Here is a 9,867-nt window from a genome sequence, read left to right as displayed (position 1 = left end):
CATTACTGCAAGATGCAGTAAGCGTGTAAAGCAACAAATCCTCTCATAATCCCTATCTTCCACTGCCTTTTTCATATTAGTGCCACTGCCTGTAAAAAAAAAAAAAAATGGGAACAATGGTACTGTTTCTCCAGCCTAGAAGGCAGCCTTCCATCATCCTCGGTATTGCCTCTAATTTCTGAACTTAGGCATGGTTCTCATCAAGCACCTGGCCATGCAGCAGAGCCCATCTATACCTGTCTGGTCTGGCCCCGCTAGAGCTATTGCTTGCCCTCGCCTCATCCAGCTGCTACCACTATTGTGCTTATCATATCAGGTACAATAAATAGATATAGCATTCTGGCTAGTCCAGATGTTCCTTGTGAAATAGATGCTACTCCTCTCCATCTTGGCTAAGCTGTACCTGCATGCGAGTGCAGCACTGTACAGGTTTGGGGATATTCCTCTCTATCTGATTTTGTTCTGGAAGGCACTTTGGATGTGGGAGCCGAGAGGTGCAGCAGCCCCTTAAATTCCATATTCTCTATGATCAGCAGCGACTGGTTATATCCAGGGCCATCATTTCCCCCATGCATAGTGTCACCACCTATGATGCCGCCTGCTGTTTAGCCTAGGATAGGGATGTGGCTTGACACGGCTCTTGGAAAGAAGATTACAAGAGGCTGTTTGGAGAAAGGACAACAAGTGGCACAGAATATGCGAGCGGTTTAAGAAGATTAACATCCCCTGCTGAAAGACTGGTTGTCTGAAATGCAGCCTCATTGGGAGGGCATTATGCCTTTTTTTTGTTATATAAGTTTGGTGTGTGTGTCATGCTTGTAGGAATAGTCAAGGAAAAGACAAAGTATTTTTAATAGTGATAGATGTACATAATTATGTTTAGCATCTTAAAAAACTATTTTCAATAAAATAAATTATTTTTTGTATAATAAGCAACATCAGCATATATTGGAAAGAGGTTGGTGGTTAATGATTATAAAGATAGTGGGAAGCTCATTACTGGGTGGTAATTGACTATATATGAAACTAACAACCCCTTTCATAATAATTTTTCAATTTTGTAATTTTTCAATTTTTTAATATACAAAAAAATGTATTCTTTAGATAAAAAGCACTATTTATCATGGCAAATTATTCAAAAAAAGTTTCAGATTTAAAAAAAAAATGTGTTGGGATACCAGAAGGTGTGAGTTTTGTTAGACACAGTTTACAGGTATCATCTTCAAGTGGTGGAGTTTCATTTGGTTAACACTGATGTGGGCATGAAAGCTGCTTGTCTGCCTCCTCATTGGAAGAAGGGGCTGGTGGTCAACTTGGGAGATTTTCATTTTCATTTTTTAAAATTTATTAATCGCCTACCACAGGGAGGCCTAGGCGATTTACAGCATTAACATACATAATAAAAACATAAAAAATAACAAATACAATAACACGCAAATTACATATGTTTCACAGAAACAAAAATAGTCAATGTCATGTAAATAATGGGCTTTCCCTTGTTTCTAGATTTTCTGCTGTGGTTGCTCCTTTGAGTGGAAGATAAGGTCCGCAGACTATTACCAGCAGCCTCTCCTGAAACCAATGCTAGTGGGTGTTTTATAGCTGATGCTGCATACCGCTGTTTATAAAGTAGCCGACTACTGATGGTCTTTCACCAGTGAATGCATTCTGCAAAATACTAGTCATCCAGAACTGAAAAGTGGTACAGGCAGGGCAGGAGGAAATGAATATTGCTTCTGCCCCTACTTGATCCCAGGCCATTCAAGTAGGCTTTGGGGTATTTCTGGGGGTGCATGTTGGCTTTTTCCCAGTGAGTAAGTTTCTAATTTAGGTTGAGTTGAGAGGGAGGGGTCCCACTAATATCCCAGGGATCCTTTTACTCAGAGCTTGGTAGGAAGAGGTTTCTGGAGAGAGATCATCTCTTTAAAAGAAAGTGGCCTTGGGATGTCATCCTACCCTAGCACATTGCCACAGCCAGGAACATGCAAAACTCTCAGCTGTGGCAACACATGGAAAACTATCACGGGTTTATTAAACTGCAGTACTACTCAGTACCGCAGTTTAGTAAATCCCACAGTCGTTTTCCTTGCAGTTTATCTTCCTTCCAGCTTGTCTTTAAGCCTCCAAGTTTTTCCATTCCTTGTTGATTGTAACTTTGACTTATTCCTTTTTCCTTTGTTATCTATTATTTACCAGAATTGTTACCTTAGTTTACCCTTGTTAAAATGTAAACAAATCCGATATGGTTATCTACTATGAAGGTCGGTATAAAAAACTGTTAAATAAATAAATAAATAAAAATAAATCTATACTGGTTTAGTAAAGCAGCAATATTTTTCTGAAGATAAACCTGGATAGCATCAAACATAGAACTGTGAGAATGAGCAGAACCCTGGAGAATGTCAAAAACATCAACAAATATGTCCAAAGGATGTTTGCCACATTGCTGTTACTGAAAGAGGCTCAGTCAATGGATCTTGAGCGAATACAAAGATAAAAAGAATGGCCAACCTACGGATATAATTGTGTGCATATATCACTTCAATAACAACACTTGTACTGCCTTTGTGCGAATTTGCAGTTTTATTGTAAACCGGGGTGATCTGTAACCCATACTGGAACTTCGGTATATAAAAGTTAAAAATAAATAAAAATAAATAATAAAAGTGCAAATTTTGCAATAGCTAAGAATGATGAAAGAATTTGTTTGACAGCAATAAGGTAGAACTGTATAATGATTTGTTGTCCCCTAGCAAGAGCAAAGGAAGGAGTTACTGTCACAGCTGAAAAGAGAACATAAAATATGATGATATGTAATTATATACCACCTTCCTCAAACCCAAGTTCCGCCCAGATTAGTTTACATAAAAACAAAATACAATAATCAAATACATCATCATCATCATAATACATCAATAAAAGATGCAGATTTCCATTGAGTCTTATCTTCACCATTAGTGAAAAAACCTTCTAAACTGAGAAAATTCAAGAAGGATGGACAATACAGGCAAAAGGTTTAATTAACTACTTCATACCACAAAAGTGATTCAGTTGCTGTTGTTACAAATGTAACCACACTTATAACTATAAAAAACCATAGAGAAGAACCAGTAGAAATTCCAATAGTTTTATTACAAAAACCTACTATACTGTATATTCCTTAGACAACCCCCCTAAGGTTTAGATCTAGAAACCAAGGAGTAGAAACAAAATATAGCATTTATAGAATTACCATGATCAATTGGCCATTGAGTCCCTCCATTGACTTCCATTCAAGCACGCTAGGGAAGAGCAATGATTCGATAATATTTATATGGTTCCTGTTCCATGTATCCCCCCGTCTGCTGGATTCTCCTCCCCCACCCCAGGTCATAAGCAAAGTACTCAGATCCTCCCTTGATCCCATCATGTCAATCATTCTTCCTTATATCACTTCAGACAGGGAGACTGCTGCAAGATAAGGGTGTGTTCCATTGTTTACCGACCCATGGCATCAGGTTATCAAAGAATCTGGCTTTGCCCCATTGTTCAGCCTGCAGATTGTTTGCACAGCTATGGTGACCATTTCTTGCATCATTCCTGGAATGATAAGATCATATCAGCCTTCTTACTGTATTTCATCATGGAATGCATACAAACTGCAACAGATGTAAGAAATGGAACTAAAAAATGTCAACAAGTACTATTGGGATAACGTAGATCAGAGACAAAAGACTGATCACAACCTGAGAGGGGAAGAAGAGAAAAATTCAGAGACTTGAACAATACAGAAAATGTTTTGAACTTATATTTTGGAAAAGTGACGAAGATATCTTAATGTGAAAAGAGATGATGTGAAAGTTGGATACTAAGGATAGTTAAAGATTTGGTGATAAATAAGAAAAGCTAAAAATGAGAATTTAAGCTTGGTCTTTCTGAAAAAGATTTCAGTTTTTTAGAAAATGTTTTCAGATTAACTGATAGAGTTTATTACAATTCTTAATTAATTACGATTTCACTTTATGTATCAAAGCGGGAAGAGTATATTATAAGGGCTGACATAGCTAGTTAATAAATAAAAGCTTAAAGGACTTTGAGAGGTATATTAGGAGGGGGTATGTCATTTATCATTTTATAACTGGTAAATGTGGTTGGTGTGAGGTTGTGTGTGTGTGGGGGGGGGGTGACTAACATAGCAAATGACAACAGAAAAAGACTAATTGGTTCATCTAGCCTGCCCATTATTTACCTCCATACTGCAAAGATATATCTCAGATGTCAGCTGTAGAACCTTGAATGCTTATAGGACATACTGTATTTTTTGCTCCATAAGACGCACTTTTTTTTTTACCCCAAAAGTGAGGGGGAAATGTCTGAGCATCTTATGGAGCGAATATAAAAATTTTTTTATTAACTACAACCCCCCACCCTGCTGACCCCCCCAAGACTTGCCAAAAGTCCCTGGTGGTCCAGCGGGGGTCCTGGGAGCAATCTCCCCCTCTCGGGCATTCGGCTGCCAATAATCAAAATGGCGCCGGTAGCCCTTTGCCCTTACCAGTGACAGGGGCTACCGATGCCATTGGTTGGCCCCTGTCACATGGTAGGAGCAATGGACGGCCAGCGCCATCTTAGAAAATGGCGTGGACGATCCATTGCTCCTACCATTCAAACAACTGGACTTACTTTAGTTCTCCGGCTGTAAACCAGCTCTGTCCCACAGCACACTTCCAAACAATGGCGCTTCTCGCCATCTATCTGACATAAAGAAGCTGATTGGTGCGAAGTGAAGGAGGTTGGTTCTCATATAAGACTCACTTCAGTTCAGGGAGTGTCTGAGCGAGAAGCGCCATTGTTTGAAAGTGTGCCGCGGGACGGAGCCGGTTTACAGCCGGAGAACTAAAGTAAGTCCAGTTGTTTGAATGGTCGCGCTTTTGAAGTTTATTATAAACAATAAAAATCCTTTAAGAAGTTGTGAGTAGTTAGGTAATGTGCCTCTTTTAATAGGTGAATCCCCTGAAGAAGGCGATAGCAGATGCCGAAACATTGCCAATGTTGGTAGTTGTGCAGTGTGTATAAAGTAGAAGGCAGCACTGACAGAAGAAAGAAAATAGTTTAACACTGTTTTTCGGGAGAAGAGCAGTGTGTGATACGCGGCGGATAACATTCATCATGAAATGAAAATAGTGGAGTAAAAATCGAGTGGATGAAAAGTTGATAGATTGGAACACCGTGGTGTCGGGAAAAACTTAAGATAAGTGATTTGGATATTCGAGCACTATTTATTAAGGGTTTTAGATTTGGTGACATATTCATGCATGATTGAAGCAAAAATTTATGGGGAAAGAGTAAATGAAGTGATCTTAAGTGCCATATACACGAAACTGTTTGCAGCCCTTTGTGGGCAAGAGCCAGATGACTGTAAGTGTACATTATTTCTGATACAATTTCCCTGAAAATACATTATTTAAAGAATATAAAAAAAAAATTTTAATGGAGTAAAAATTGAGTTCCTCATGAGTGTTTTTTAATCTTATATAATTACCTAAAGACTGTCATGTAAATTGTGTTATTTTGACCAATATAAAGTTAGCAGAATTTTGCAGAATTTTCAGTTTTTGTGTGCAGAATTTTCAGTTTTTTTGCACAGAATTCCCCCAGGAGTACCCCACACCCATACCCACCACTACTACCACCAACATCTGTAACATCACTTTCCCTCAACCAATTGAATCCCTCTCCCTCGAATGCATAGAACACAGGACAACCACCAACATGTTTTATCCAAAATCTTATTTTATAATAATAATTTAACATTGAAAAAATACATTTTTAAAAACAACAAAAGGATATACAGGAGGGGGCGGACTATGTCAGCATCAAGAATCATTTACCGGTAGCTTATCTAGTCTGCCCAACTCCATCCCTGCTACAATGTCACAAAGCCTATTGCTCTTGGCTTTCCCATCACTTCTTTGTCACTAGGGATCCTCTGTGCTATCCCAAGGTGCTGCAGTAGTAGTTGATGCAATACAACCAATCTTCTGTTAGGATGAAAACAGTGTTGCAATAAGCTATTGTTACTTGGAGACTAGGTAGAATTACTTTTGCTGTTTATGTTTTTTTTGTTTTTATTGGCAACTTTGTTAATGAGATATGGTGCTGACAATTAAACAGGAAAATAAGTTCTGGGTTTGTTATATTGGCAGGCAATATTTTACATATGGGGATTCAAAATATTCTGTATTTTAGGAAACATTTGCTGCTTATATGTATAATGATGGATCAATTTCCAAAAACCTGCTGAGCCACAAAATAACTAGCTAATTTTAACTAGTTATCTTTAGGAAAAGTTTCAGCAGAAGCTAACTGGATCTATAGCTAAGTTTTTGGCTCAGAATTCATCTAAACCTAGCCAAAAAAAATTGGTCAGCTAGATTTAGGGCTATTTGTGTAGCTGTAGGACAGCCAGTTGAATATATCGTTAGTGCTGAATATCGCGCCAGGACCTCCTCAAATTTAAGTGCTATTGAATGTTTGCCTGGAAATATATACCCTTGCAGAAAACTAAGAAAAATACAATTATAAAGCACAACAAAAACTTGAATTCTGACATTGCCCTTGTCTCCATCACCTCCAGAGGAAGGCTGTTCCGTGCACCAATCACTCATTCTGTAAAGAAACATTTTGTTATATTTTTCCTAAGTTTAACACCTTTCATCCTCATCTCATGACCCCTTGTTCCAGATCTTCCTTTCTGTTGAAAGAAACCTGCCTCCAGTTCATTTATTCCTTGGGAGTATTTAAATATTTATCATATCTTCTCTCTCTCACCTTTTCTCTACTGTATACATGTTCAATCTTTAAGTCTGTCCCCATATGCTTTATAATGAAAACTGCTAGCTATTTTAGTAGCTGCCCTCTGGACCGACTCAGTTCATATGCTGTTGAATGTATGGTCTCCTGCCTTGTACACAGTACTTCAAATGAAGTCTCAGACTTATACTGGGGCAATATAACCTTTTTCTTGCTAGCCATTCCTCTCCCTATTACACGCTAGCATCTTTCTGGCTTTTTACCATTGCTGTATCTAAATTTGGCTACCTTAAGCTCATTAGAAATGATCACCCCCAGCTGCTGTTCTTGTTTTGTGTACTGAACTTCACCCCCTCTACTGTACCACTCCCTTGGATTTTTGCAACCAAAATTACTCTGGATTTTTTAGCATTAAATCTTAGTTGTTAAACCCTAGACATTGTGAAAACCCAAGGCAGAAAAGTGCACAACAAGGTCAATAAATTAAAGTTTACAGAACATGATATACGCTTATGGATTCAAATATATTCAAGACACAGATGAAAAAATTGCTGTAGTGGACCATCATAACACCCATACATACATATTAAATAGCATTCACACAGGGGTCATGTTTAATCATAGGTCTGTGAAAAAAAATACGTTTTTAGAATTTTAAATTTTGCAAATAAAAAACTGGAAAGTTACTTCTCTTTCACAGACGGCAAGCAGGCAGCACGTTGACATGTGAGGTGAGGTGCATCTCTTTCCCTATGCAGAGATGGAAGGGAAAGGACTGATTCAAGTGAAAATCTGAGACCATGTTTGGCAAAAAAGAAGGAACAGTACACAGCTATATCAACCCTTGGAGTCACCCAAAGGAACAGCTCCCAGCAAGACAAGGCCTATAGCTCGGAAATTTGGGGGTAGATTTTCAAAGGGGTACGCACGTACCCCCCGAAAACCTATCCCAAACCCCCCCTGTGCGCGACGAGCCTATTTTGCATAGGCTCTGTGGCGCGCGCAAGTCCCAGGGCTTGCATGGAGGGGCGTGTCGGGGCGTGCCATGAGTGACGCGGTGTTTTGGGGGCGGGCCCGGGGGCATGGCGCCAGCCCGGGGGCGTGGTCGAGGCCTCCGGACCAGCCCCCGGGTCAGATGATGGTGCGCCAGCAGCCTGCTGGCGCGCGCAGATTTAAGCCTGTTTTCCGCAGGCGTAAATCTGCCAACAAAGGTAGGAGGGGGGGTTTAGATAGGGCCATGGGGGTGGGTTAGGTAGGGGAAGGGAGGGGAAGGTGAGGGGAGGCGGAAGGAACGTTCCCTCCGAGGCCGCTCCGATTTTGGAGCGGCCTTGGAGGGAACAGGCAGCACGCGCTGGGCTCGGCACGCGCAGATTGCACAAATGTGCACCCCTTGCGCGCGCTGACCCCGGATTTTATAAGATACGCGCATATCTTATAAAATCCAGCGTACTTTTGTTCGCGCCTGGTGCATGAACAAAAGTATGCCCACGCGTACATTTATAAAATCTACCCCTTGGTTTGCAGAACATATTGCCACCAGAAACACCATTTTCAAGGTCAGTAACTGCAAGGAAAGGCTATGTTTGGTCAAAACATAGGTCCTGCCAAGAAATCCAAAAACAGATTAAGACTCCACAAGGGTACTGGTAACTGCAAGGGAGGACAAAGATGTTGCACTCCTCTCAAGAAACAGGCCACATCTGGATGAGCTGATAAGGATTCACCATTCAACTGACCTCTGAAACAGGCAAGAGCCGCTACCTGTACCTTTAAAGAATTAAGGGCCAACCCTTTATTCAATCCATCCTGCAAAAATTCCAAAATGAACGTGATCTTAACTGAACGAGAAGACACCCTTCTATCCTCACACCAAGCCTCAAATACTTGCCAAATCCGCAGGTAGGCTAAGGAAGTGGAGAATTTTCTTTCTTGTAGTAAGGTGGCAATCACCGCAGTAGAATATCCATGCTTCAGCAAGTAAGCCCTCTCAAGGGCCATACCATAAGACATAACAGAGTCAGTTCTTCGTGAAGAACAGGACCCTGCTGCAACTGATTCCTGTGTGCCGGAAACCGGAGGGGGAGTCTACCAGGAGTCATCGCAGATCCACATACCATGGTCTCCTGGACCAATCTGGTGCCATCAAAAGCACCATCCCTCTGTGACCCTCGACCCTCCAAACTATTCTGCTCAACATGGGCCATGGGGGAAAGGCATGAAGCAACTTATCCTCTGGCTAGTCCTGCATGAAAGCATCAATACCCAAGGACTGCGGATCTTTCCTGTGGCTGAAGAACTGAGGAACCTTTGCATTGGGAGAAGTCACCTGCAGGTCTAGAAACGGAAGGCCCCAGCGATTCACTATCAGCTGAAATGCCTTGTCTGACAATACCCATTCTCCTGGGTCCAGACTCTCCCTGCTAAGAAAGTCTGCTCTTACATTGTCTTTTCCTGCAATGTGCAAGACCGAGATCCCCTGAAGATCCACTTCCACCCATTTCATAAGTTGGTCTGTCTCCTGTGACTCTTGCTGGCTCTTGGTTCCTCCCTGCCGATTGATGATGTAAGCCACTGTTGTTGCATTGTCTGACATTACCCGGCCTGCTCAATCCTGCAACCTGCCGCTGAACTGCAAGCATGCCAACAAGGCTACCCAGGCTTCTAGCCTATTGACATTCCAGAGAGACTCTTCTGCACTCCAGTGCGCTTGTGCTGTTAGTTCCTGACAGTGAGCTCCCCAACTCTGGAGGCTTGTATCCATCCAATCCGGCAATTTCAGGGAAACTCCCTCTCTGATGATCCGGCTTGCAACTACCATTGGAGGTGAGAGCAGACTTCCATCAGCAGGTGGAGCCAAACTGAATAATCTTGAGACTGCGGGCTCCAACAAGACAGCAGGGAGTGCTGAAGAGGACACATATGCACTCTCGCCCATGGCATCATTTCCAGGATTGCATCAAATCGAGTACCTGTGATAGGACCATACTGTCAGGCATTTAGTGTTCATCAAAAGATGCACCTATGCCATTAACTTCTGGATATGAGCTTCCAGCAGGAAAACCTTATCCTGCTTCA

The sequence above is a fragment of the Rhinatrema bivittatum genome, chromosome 4 (assembly GCF_901001135.1).
Source record: "Rhinatrema bivittatum chromosome 4, aRhiBiv1.1, whole genome shotgun sequence".
In the NCBI taxonomy this organism is placed as follows: Eukaryota; Metazoa; Chordata; class Amphibia; order Gymnophiona; family Rhinatrematidae; genus Rhinatrema; species Rhinatrema bivittatum.
The sequence above is the reverse complement of the archived record's forward strand: the minus strand, read 5'-3'. Positions refer to the sequence as shown.